Source organism: Triturus cristatus, chromosome 9 (assembly GCF_964204655.1).
Source record: "Triturus cristatus chromosome 9, aTriCri1.1, whole genome shotgun sequence".
NCBI lineage: Eukaryota > Metazoa > Chordata > Amphibia > Caudata > Salamandridae > Triturus > Triturus cristatus.
In genome coordinates this window covers 344,733,421-344,746,249 of record NC_140592.1, presented here as the reverse complement: position 1 = coordinate 344,746,249, position 12,829 = coordinate 344,733,421, and the positions used below count along the sequence as shown (strand labels likewise).

The 12,829-nt window shown below is 42.3% G+C and overlaps 1 protein-coding gene across 6 annotated transcripts in view; it reads right to left on the bottom strand.

Moving 5' to 3' along the window:
• The window catches only part of DCAF1 (DDB1 and CUL4 associated factor 1), an 814,171-nt gene that overhangs the window by 433,652 nt on the left and 367,690 nt on the right, over positions 1–12,829 (bottom strand). The gene's annotated exons all lie outside the window — the stretch shown is intronic.

Here is a 12,829-nt window from a genome sequence, read left to right as displayed (position 1 = left end):
ATCCAGCCTGCAATCGCCTGCATACAGTCATGGCATTTTGAAAAAGTCTAAAAGCACGGTGGCTATTGTGGAATTCAGGTTGTGGGTTATCCCATCAATAATCAAATGAAAGTGAGATCCTTCATAAAAATGGATACGACGTTGCTGCAGCAAACAATGGGGAACCCAACCAAAGGGGATACTAGAGGAAAAGAGCGGTATAAAAATATAGCTCTCCGACGATAACAGCAGCAGCATTAAAAATTCAACAAGTATCCCTAACGCAAATGTGACCATTTCGATAGAAAACGGAGAGAGAGTGATCAGGGATAAAAACAAAGTCAAGCAGGAGAGACCCTCAATGGAACATCATTGGTCCTGGATACTGGAGACCCTAAACAGCCAAAAGCAGGGAAGGGAAATCAAACTCCCCTTTCAACAGCAGGTTGTCCATAGCATCGTGGAATATAGCAGGAAAAAACAGAGAAAATGGCGTAAATTTTGGAAGATTCCCCGGCGTTGGTCATTCTCCAGGAAACTTGGGCAACAAAGCCATTTGATCAAAATGACTACTTTGTCTACGATAAAGCAGCAGAACAGGTGGCTTGGGGTCACACTAAAGGAGGTTTAGCAATTTTGGTTCACGAGGACTTCTTTTGGGATCAGGAAGTAATTCCCATGGACCACAGAAATATCCAATGCCTAAAGGTTAAATGCTGGCTTGCCGCCAAGGACTCTCCAACAGACCTAATAATTTTTAACGCTTACATTCCACCAGGTCCCTCGAACAACGCTCTTTCGGTCAAAATATTCGAAGAAATAGAAAGGGTAGTGGAAGAGAGAGGTTTCCCTCCCGTTTTCCTTATAGGAGACTTCAACGGAAAAATATCCAACGATTTCACATAGATAAATGGGAATACAAAGAACGAGCAGAAGCTCTATCAATCTGACTTCATTATTCCCCCCTAGGATCAAGGCAGACAAACGAGGGAAAATCCAACTATCTTCCCTCCCCATAATAATTGGTTTCATCCTGAATGGACGTACAGAAGGAGACATTCCAGCATCCTTCACAAGAAAAGGCAACTTCACCCTTTCTATATTAGACTATATGATCTGCAGTCTAGTTCTGCTTAACAGAGTCGTAAAATTAAGTAAACTGTATCATGGAAGTGATCACGCCATATTAAGACTCAAAACCGAAATAACATTGCAACGCACATCTCCGGGACTTATTATGCATGTACAAAGTTCAGTACTCGTGAATCAGGCCCAAAGGAGAATATTATGAGCATCCACCGCTTTTAACAAAATCAACTACGCAATTGACAAGGCAAAAGTATTACAATACACGCATTCCTCTGTCCCAATAGTAAATTTCGAAATAGTGCTCAATAAAATAATGCAAGCTCTACAGGCAAATCTAAAACATCGGGATAACAGAGCCATACCTCAAATAAGAAAGATCCGAGACATAAGAGTCACCGCATATAAACAAATTAATTTGCATGCAATTTCAAAACCCTTCTAAGACAAGAGAATTGGAAATCAAATGTCTAAAAAAAAGCCGGAGGTGGGAAAAAGAAAAATTGCGAAAATCGCAGCAGGACAAAAACTGGGTCGAAATCCAAAATGCAGCAAAATAAAACAATACTCGTGTGTATTGGTGCTTAATAGCCAAACAAACAGGAACGAAGAAATCCTTGCAAGCATCACCAGTTCCCACGAAGGAATGGGAAAAATTCCTACGTAATCTATATAAATCAAATGGGAATCATGAAAATCTGAATTATCCACTATGTACGCAGACGAAAAATAAACGAAATATTTCTTCTCCTGTGGCCCATCAAATAGAGTATCACATAAAGAAAGCAAGATCATCAGCTGCAATGGCCCCGGATTACATTCCGATGAAGGCACTACAAAGTAATCCCGTTGAATGGAGCAAACTCCTCGTACCATTATTTTCACATTGCTACAATAACGGGAACATTTCCAAATCATGGAAGGGGAGTATAGTTATTCCAATCTATAAGAAAGGATCCCGGCTGCATCCAGGCAACTACCGACAGATTGCACTGTTGGACGCAATAGGGAAGATCTTTGCCACAAGTGTCCTGGACCATCTTAAACATTGGGCCTTTTCTTCTGGAGTGATCCCTCTTAATCAGGCCGGGTTTAGACAGAAACATTCAGTAACGGAAAACATAGCGGTTCTACAGACTATTATCGACAAATATGTAGTCCTGAAATCACAGGTCTATGCGGTCTTTGTTGATTTTTTAACTGCATTTGATAGAGTGGATAGACCAACACTCTGGAAGAGACTCAGAAACCTGGGAATCCTGGAAACTCTTCTTTATCTTATTATTTCACTACACTCTGAAACGTGGTGCCAGGTACAACTGGAACAAGAAAAGGGACTTAACAGCCCAATCGCTACACCAAACGGTCTTAGACAAGGCTGCCTTCTGACTCCCCTCCTTTTTTCATATTACCTCAGTGATCTCCCGGACAGCTTTCTACAGGTTATAAATTTCCCCCGAAGACAGCATCATGCAACATACACACCATGATGCACGCCAACGACGTTGTAATTTTTGATCTTACCCCTTTCGGATTACAATGGAACCTAGACATTCTAACAAGATATACAAATGTCTTGGTTCCAAATACAACTGAAAGGAAAATAGTCCCATTTAGAGGGAGAACGCATTACACAAATTACAACTGGACACTGGGAAGAGAAACGTTAAGAGGTGGTAAAAGAATATACCTACTTGGATTGGATCTTTAACCAATCACTAGGAAACTCTACCCACCTGCAGCATGTAAATAGTGTAGCAGATATTCATGTGGGAGCGCTCCAACGATTATACTCTTCTTCCGGGCAAAGACACTTCCATTCCTTACTACAGGTTTACAGCTCTAAAATCCCCCCCAATTTTATGGTATGCTCTGGAATATATTCCAATTACCCAGTGGCATCAAATACAAACGAAAGAAGGGAAAATTGTAAACTAGCTAAGGTCCAACAAGCTGATCCTACACAAGCTCTGCGTTTAGCATTCTCCTTAGTCAGTTCTTTTGCCAGAGCAATCACTAATTTACTAAGATGGGCGTACAATCTTCTACACGCAAACCAAGGCACTTTAAGATTCTTACTAAAAAAAAGAGACATTCGAGAACGAATCTACAAAATATACTCTAAGCCAGAACTTGATTATTGCTTTTAAATTATCCAATTGCACAATTGCACTTTTGAAATCATGGACTCCTGCCCAAATGAAGCTCTTTCTGAAACATCTGACACCAAGGATTAGTTACAATCTGGACATCTTGCACTGTTCCAAATTACACCATTATGAACATTATGCAAAAGCCATTACATACAAACAGGCTCAACAATATATTCGTTTTTCCTTAAGGCATGGAATTCGGCTGTATAATTTTATTGCGGTTTGGGTTACTCCCTTTTAATTCACTGACTTCTAAATGGACTCACAAAGAACAGGTTACCAGCAATTGTGATCTTTGCAATGGTGGTGTGCAAGATATGAAGCACGTATTGTCGGTATGGCCAAACCCGATACTGGTTGAGGCTAGAAGGCGCTATTTAAAACCAATACAATTTAGATACAACAGCGCATCGGTGCAGAATCTGATCACGCTTTTTAACTCTCCCTCAGATGAATTTGTATGTCATAACTTGTTTAAAATCTTTTTTAAATGTGTATTGATTGTTTTGTGTGTATAGTAATAGCAATCGTTTTGTATGAACAATTTGTTGTTCTCAGCAGAGAACTAAATCAAATTAAACTTGAACTGAACTTGAACAGGTCTTTAGAACTGTGGTAATGAGTTAATAACTTTGCTCATGTGCTGTTGTTTGATTGTTCTTTAATTCAATTGGTTCCAGCTCAGTCCTCTGATACTACCTATTTTGCAGGAAATGATGGATCCAAACAAGGAGCGTGAAATTTGACAGGAAATGGTTCGCTCACACTAATGAATGACTTGAAGAGCAGCTAAAGAGTTGACTTTGTGGAAAATATCTGTATCATCAGGTCCATGAGAAGATTCAAAGTAGACTGGATATCCTCATTAAGATCCACTGTTGAGGACGCCTTCAGAAGCCAGTCTTCCTATGGCTGCCACCATTATAGCCTTGCTGCAAATAGGGGTTAACCCATATAACCTGGCGTGACCTAATCAAATTGTATAAAGAACACTGGTAACTAAATTCTTTTTGCTTCAGTTTGATATGCTATGATTTTAGCTCTGAATTTTGGACAAAGATGGGTCTAATCTGAAGTAAGGTAAATATTAATTACTGATTAAATCTGTTTACCAGTGGGAATTTCTGCTCCACTGTGGTCTAACATTGGAATGTATCCCGCTGTACTATATTGCGTTGTGTTCTTTAACCCATTACAGCCATCATTTTCTGGGGCGTTTGTTAATGTGGACCCCAGAGCACTGCAAAAGTTTACGAGGGACTACCCAGGAGTCAGGAGGAGGAGTTTCCATAAGGCAGAAAGGGTATTCACTCTGTACTTTTTTACTATGTACTTTTTTACAGGTTTTATGATTTCTTGAAGCTTCAGGATATGGAGTATCCAGAGTTGTTGACCTCTGTCTTCTGCCTGACTTGCAGATTTTTGAGCTACGAGAATGGTTCAGGACGGTATTATTATAAACACAAAAGATACACAGCCGACTGATAAAGCGCACATCAATATCAAAGTCCCATATTAGTACGTTTCCTGTGCCAGGCAACTCCGAGATCTGCTGTGTTTGGATCCCACTGGAAAACCAGAGAAAACAAATGGAAAGAAGTGGAGGTGGCACCAGGTATGAAGTCACAGTCACGTGAAAATGGATTGGTTCACTGTGGTACTTTATTCTCCTTCATATAACATGTAAAAACAGCCAACGCGTTTCGTTCCGTTTAAAGGAACTTCATCAGGGCAGAAATGTAATTCCGAAAGCGACCTTGTGTTCGAAAGCTTCTCTGTACGTTATCCAGAAAAAAATAAGTGTCAAAGGTTGACGAAGTATGTTGACGGCGTTACGATTGACGCCTCACGATCACAGATTAGGCACCCACAGTCCAAAGGACTGTGGGTGCCTAATCTGTGATCGTGAGGCGTCAATCGTAACGCCGTCAACATACTTCGTCAACCTTTGACACTTATTTTTTTCTGGATAACGTACAGAGAAGCTTTCGAACACAAGGTCGCTTTCGGAATTACATTTCTGCCCTGATGAAGTTCCTTTAAACGGAACGAAACGCGTTGGCTGTTTTTACATGTTATATGAAGGAGAATAAAGTACCACAGTGAACCAATCCATTTTCACGTGACTGTGACTTCATACCTGGTGCCACCTCCACTTCTTTCCAGGACGGTATTATTATTTGCTTGTTCTTGGCAGAACAGAAATAACAGAAATTCTGTTTTGGTAGGACTAATCTTCAGGTAGGTGCTGGGCATCCAGATCTGGACGAGGTGCAGGCAGTTTGTAGTGCATCAGATGACTGAAGCAGAGATGAGATTTTCAAGTAGAGTTGTGCACTGTCAGCATATTTGTTCATTTTGGATTCGAAGTACAGCCCCAAGGGTCTCCGGGTAGAGGATGACAGGAGGCAGTATGGACCCCTAGGAGACCCCGCAGATGCTAGAAATCCTCTGGACATGGAGATGGGTCCATGTGCACGAACAGGTGTTGGCTTGAAAGGTAGGAGGTCACCATCAACTCTGGCATGAATCCAAACCTCCACAGACTCATGTGGGGTGACAAAAGAACAGAATATGTCTTGAAAAGGGTTTTAAGTCAAGAGTAGTGGGCAGCAGAGTTCATAGGGTGTAAAGAAGGCGGGTGATCAGGATAACAATAGTGACAAAAAAGTAACTTTGCATGCAGCATTTTTTTTTTACATTTCTGGTAGATGAAATCATTGAAATAACAAATGGCTAATAAGAGGCGATCCTGCCAAAAATGATCATTTTCTTTTAAACAAATATTTTAAGAAACTTCCTTAACAGTCACTGATATTTCACTTAGGTGCTACAGATTTTCCTAAAACTACTGAGTAATCATTGCAGGAATGTGCACGCTGCTACAAATTCAATAGAATTTCGAGTTCTCCGTTCTCCATTCTTACTGTGCTATGGTGAGCCAAACTTTCCTCAGGATAGTTCAGGACAGATGCAGCTAAAATATCTCTAAAACAGAGGTCTATGGTTTTGGTTGCTTGATAGACTGACTGCTATTCACTCCCAAATTATAAGACCTCAATTCTTACATTAAAGCCTTGTACATGCCTTATGTATCTCTATCACTCTGTCTAACAATAATAAAGTGCCAGAGCAGCACGTAAAGGAGATTTAGAGAGACTGTAGAAGGATTATGTTATTTACCCTGCCCTTTAAGCATCTGTTTGTGGCATGTAGTGCTGTAGATTTACATGTTCTTCATACTTCCGCCATCTAGTGCTGTGGTCCGGATGTGTACAAGTTGTTTTTCTTCGAATAAGTCTTTCAAGTCACAAAGCAAAGTGACTTCACCTCTTGGTAATAGTGTGCATGGGCATCGGCTCCATTGTTAGATTGTTTTGCCGTAGGCAGGTGAGAATGGAGCTAAGTAAATATCAGTAAAGAGATTTCCATGCAAATTAAAAATAGTATACAAGTACTGCAATGGCCACAGGTGTCTGGGGAGGAGGGTGGGTGCATGTGAATCTATAGCACTACATGCCACGAACAGATGCTTAAAGGGTAAGTAACAATCCGTTCAATGGTATATGGGGTTGTAGGTACACATGCTCTGCATAGACTATAAAGCAGTCCCTCTCCAAAAGCAGTGGCTAAACTGTGGGTATTGCCGTTGTTTGAAAATGGGGACTTAGCACTGCCTGTCCTACTTTGGCTTGTAGGTGTTATAAAACATCCACACAATGTTTAGTGAAAGTGTGCGGTGTAGACCATGTAGCTGCTTTACAAATATCAGCTATTGGGATATTGCCTAGGCAGGCTATGGAAGCCACTATTTTATGGGTAGAACTTGTCGTGGTGTATGCAAAGTTCTTTTAGCTTTGGCGTAACATGAAAGAATGCATTTAATTATCCATCTAGAAATGCCTGTTTAGATATGGCCTTTGCTATGTGAAGAGGTGAAAAAGCAACAAAGAGTGGTTTAGTTTTACGAAACTCTCTGGTTTTGTAAATATAATACATTAGAGCGCTTCTGACATCTAGGGTATGAAGAGCTCTTTCCGCACTGAATCTGGTTGTGTAATAAAAACAAGCAAATCAAATGTTTGATTGAGATGGAAAGCTGGGACCACTTTTGGAAGAATTTGGGGGATAGGTCTAAGGACTACCCTATCGTGTAGTTGGAAGAAATTGTATGGAACAGTTGTACAATGGATCGAATAGTGGGTCCATAAGTCTGGTAAACTCTATGGGCCAGATGTACAACCCTTTTTTTGTGGCCGCTAACAGGAAATCGGCCCGTTTGCGACCGCAAAAATAGGTCTGCCCTAAGCACAAACGCTATTTTGCGAGCCAGTAACCTATTACCGACTCTCAAAATAGGGTTTGCGACTCGCTACATTAAAGGGGCATGCCAAGGGCGTCCCTTCCTAATAGCGAGTCATACTTCAATGTAAGATTGTTTTTCGGTCGCAAAACACTCGCAGTTTACCACCCATTTCAAATGGGTGGTAAGCCACTCGCAAATGGAAAGGGGTCCCCGGGGGACAACTTCTCCTTTGTAACTGGCAGTGAAAATATTTGCAACGAGCAGGCAGTGGTCCCACTGAACACTGCCTTCTCTCAAAAAATGAAACAAACTTTTCATTTTTCTTTTTTAAATGCATCCCGTTTTCCTTTAAGGAAAACGGGCTGCATTTAAAAAAAAATAACAGTTTTATTTAAAAAGCAGTCACAGACATGGTGGTCTGCTGACTCAAGAAGGCCAACATCCCTGGTAGTGCTAGTCCTTCCCAATGGGGTCGCAAATTGTGCCTGCCTCATGAATATTCATGAGGCAGGCAATTTGCAACCCCATTAGGAACCCCAAATAGTGTCTGAGACACTGTTGTAAATTCCAATTTGAAAGTCACAAATAGCGAGTCGCCAAACGACGCAATTTGCGACTCGCAAATTGTAATTGTTGTACTACTGGCCCTAAATTGAGATTCCATGCTGGTGCAGATAGAACTCAAGGTGGAATCACTCTTAAGTCCTTCCATGAATGCCTTAACTGGCACCATGAACAATGACAAATGCAGCCTATTTTGTGATGGGCAGCAACTGCAGCTAAATGTAGATGTATGGAAGTGTAAGCGAGTCTCGAGGTTTGCAAATGAAGAAGGTAGCAAAAAAATGTTTTGCACAGTTGCATCAAATGGATTCACTTTTTTATTGTGGCAGTAGAAAACAAATCTCTTCCACTTCGCTGAGTAACATGCTCTAGTACTAGGTCTATGTGCTTCCTTTAGATTTGTCATATATTCAGGAGGAAGATTAAGGTATTCAAATTCTATGACCTCTAGAGCCAAATTGAATGGTTCAGTTCCTTTGGATTTGGGTGCCTGATTTCTCTGAGTGAGAATGTCTGGGCTGAGGGGAAGGTTTTGGTGGGGGAACTACTGAGAGTTAGAGTAGTGTATTGAACCATGGTAGGCAAGCCCAAGTGGGAGTTACTAGAATGAGGGCGAGACATTTTCGTGAGTCTCTGAACCACAAACGGAAGAAAAGGGAGAGGCGGAAAAGCATAGGCAAATATCCCTGACCAGTTCACCCCTAGAGAATTGCCTTTGGATAGTGGGTGAGGAAACCTGGAGGTGAAGTCTGGGCATTTTGCATTGTCTGCAGTTGCAAATAGGTCCATTTGTGTAAACCATCAATTGCGAAAGTAGGGGAGAAGGACTTGTGGGTGGAGTTTCCACTCATGGACTTGTTGCTGCATCCTGCTGATGAGTTTGGCAAAGAGGTTGTCCATCACCGGGAGGACTTCTGCCATCGGATGAATATTGTGATGTTGCCCAATGCCAAATCGTCTGAGATAGGCCTGATAACTGTAGATAGTGTCCCGTTCCCCCCCTGTTTTTGTAAATAGTACATGGTCGTCATGTTGTCCGTCCAGATCAAGACAAACTTTCCCGTCAGGTGAGTTAGACATGTTTTCAATGCTAGTTGAACAGCTTGAGGTAGTTTATGTGGAGGCCCTGGTGACTGGTATCCCAAAGACCCTGAACTGGGAGATCCTAAAGGTGAGCAACCCATCCCTGAAGGGATGCATCTGCTGTGAGCATGATACTGAGAACAGGGTAGACGAATGGCCGCCCTTTTGGCAAGTTTTGTGTGTTACACCACTGCAGAGAGCGATGAGTGCAGCTGTCCACTAACACTAGATCTTGTAAGTGATCCTGTGACTGAGACTATTGGTGCACCAGATATTCTTGCAGCGGGCGCATATGTAGTCGAGCATGTGGTGCTATGCTAACCCCAACTGTGTGTTGAGGAGGGCCCCTGTATATGGTTGAATCTGTAAGGGTTTAAGGTGTGATTTTTGTATGTTGACAGTAAATCCTAGATGATGTAAGAGATAGAGAGTAGTTTGAGTGTGTTGTTGACACAGGAGGTGACTACTGGCCTTGATGAGCCAGTCGTCTAGATATGCGAAGACATGAATGTTCGGTCTGCGCAGATGTGCTGTTATCACTGCTAGACAGTTGATAAACACCCTTGGTGCAGTAGTGACTCCAACTGGAAGAACTTTGAACTGCTAATGCTTTCCAGCTATAACAAATCTGAGGCATTTGCGATGAGTTGAGTGGATTGGAATGTGGAAGCAATCATCCTTTAAGTCTAGTGCTCACATAAAGTCTCCTTTCAGAAACAGTGGAATTACATCTTGAAGAGTGACCATGCGAGTACGTAGTGATTTAAGGGCCTGAGATCTAATATAGGGCATGGTGAGCTGTCTTTTTGGGGAATTCTAAAGTACAGGGAGTAAACTCCTGAACCTTGATATTGAAACGGGACGGACTCTATGGCTCCTTTGAGTAAAGGAGCCTCCATATCTTGTTTGAGCAGATTTTGATGTGGAAAGATTGGGTCTACGAGGTGGAATGTTCGGAGGTCTATTTGTAAGCTCTACAAAATAACCATGTTCGATAATGTCCAACACCCATTATCGGAGGTTATGGCTTTTCAGGCATGGAATAAATGTTGCAGTTGTCCCCCGACAGGTGTTAAGTGGTCAGAAGGAATGAGCAGAGTCACTGCTTGGAGGGGGCAATGTGTGTTGAGGAACCCCTACCTTCTGAATTATAACCTCTGTAATTACCCCTGTAGTATCCCCTGGACGGAGATGTTTGATGCTGCCTGTAAGAGAAGGAAGAGACATCAGGTGGTGATGTTTTGGCACCCTGTTTGTAGAAGGGATGCTGAAAGGGCCCACACGAGGCAGGGGTTTGTAACAGCCCCATTGATTGTGCTTGGTCCACATAGGGGCCATATAGGCATTCTTTATCAAAAGGTAAATGTAATAATGCTTGCTGCACTTCTGGCTTGAAACAAGGAGGTATGTAGCCAAGCATGCTTACATAACAAAACACTTGTGTTGACACCTCTGGCAGCTGAGTCTAAAACACATTTAATGGAATTTTTAGTGATTAATTTTTCCTTATTTACAATTACATGACCCCTCATTTTATATTCCTCAGGGAGATGTTGGAGGACTTCCTCCATTTCATCCCAATGTGCCCTGTCGTATCTTGCTAACAGAGCTTGAGTGTTAACGATCTTCCAATAGTTGGAGGATTGAGCTACTACCTGCTTCCCTGAAGAATCAATAAGTTTGGACTCCTTATCAGGTGGCGGAGTATTTGCTTAGGATTGTGAATTGGCTCTTTTATGAGCTATAGATACAACAAATGAGCTTGGAGAGAGCTTACCCTTGATGTAAATAGGGTCTGAGGGTGCAGGGTTATATTTTTCCTCAACCCTAGATGAGATTATGCATGCTTGCACTGGATTTTTTTAAATGTCATCAGGTTGTCTAAAGATACCTTTATGCATAGGCAGGTATTGGTAAGCAATATGAGCATTAGACAAGGTTTCAAAGGGGAAATCATCCTCAATAGGGTCTTTGTGTAGAGCATAAGGTCTTGAAAAGATGAAGCATCATCTGGGGTGATGGTTTGGACAGGTAGAGATGCGAGTCAGTATCACCTGGGGGTTCAACATTATAATTATCCCAGGGATCTGCGGGCTGTGGATCTGAATCTTCTCCTCCTCCTGATCATGGAGATTCCTGTGGTGTGAAGCTTCTCGTATACCATGTGAATCATGTGGTGAAGGTGGTGGTGAAGAGGGTGGAAGTGGTGGTGAAGGAGGAAGAAGAGGATGCAAGGGACATTTTGCAATGTCCTTTTTTGCAGTCACTAGAACATCTATGGCCTCTGCAAAGGAAAGCAGGTGCTTAGATGATTTAAATACAGAGTGCACCGTCTGGGCTAAAATATGTCCAGTTCGGGCTGTAAATGCAGCTTTTTCTGCTTCTGATCGAGCCTTTCCTGCATGACTTGGAGTATGGGTTCTGGAGGCAACTTTAATGTGGAAGCTAAAGTTTTCAGTGACAAAGCAGGCTATTTTTTCAGATCGAAGATGTTGGAGCCAAAGGCAGTGGTAGTTGCTTGCTCGGAGCAGCAGAATCAGATGGTCAACCGGATGCTGAGTCCAATCAGCTCAGTGGGGGCACCTTCTGTTTCAGCTTGGATTTTGGATCACAGCCTGAAGGCGGGCGTCAGAAGCAGATAATCGGGGCCTACCATGCCCTCATGGCCGAAGAGTCGGTTGAAGCCAAATATTTTTTGGGAGGTGGACAGGTGTACTCCTTGTTGTTCACTGGTCTGAAGCAAGATCTTGTATTTGGAGTCCAGAGTCGAGTTCAGAATTGGAAGCAGAACCGGACTCGGAGTCATGGATGGAAAAGGCCTCCTCCTCTGCTGCAGAGGCCTAACAAAGCTCTTCCTGTTCAACATCTTGACCAATGATGTCTGGTGTTGCTTTAATCTCTTTGCGCTGCATTTCTCTGCTACACGCCCAGCGGTCCCACAAAGTCTTTTTTCAATTGAAAAAATACACGCTTCACAGTCAGTCTCACTGTGGTCGGGAGACAGACATAGATCATAAACCTGATGGAGGTCGGTTCTCGAGAATTTCGAGGGGCAGCTGGGAATGAATTGGAAGGGAATACGGTTCATTAGCAAAGCATTCTCGGTCTTAGCTGTCCAAAAGAATGAGTAGACCCGAATGGACAAAGCCCGAGTACATCGAAACAACGGGCGAAGGTTCTCTGATTTTCCAGGTGCAAGGATGGAAAACGCAACCGAAACAATACTGACGAGGGTGGAAAAGAATAGCAAACTGAAGATGGCTCGAACTGGAGCGCCACAAAATACATTCGAACCAGACCGCAGAAAGAAAACATTTTAACAATGGAGTCGATGCCCATGCGCAATATTAAGAAGAGGAGTCACTTTCTCTTGTTACTCAAAAGACTTCTTTGAATAAAAACAACTTGTAAACATCCGGACCCAACACAAGATGGCAGATGTATGCAGAGCATGTGCATCTAAAGCCACACATGCCAATTAACATATAATTTGGCTTGTTTCACCTATAACAAAATTGTCAAAGGAGCCCAAGCAAATTGAGATGGAAGGTAGATAGTGAGTTACACACTGGTTTGCATGGAAATGAATTGATGCCTGGAATGCACACTCATTGTATTTCCCATTGTTGATTCAGCAAGACATTGGAAAGGTGGCAAA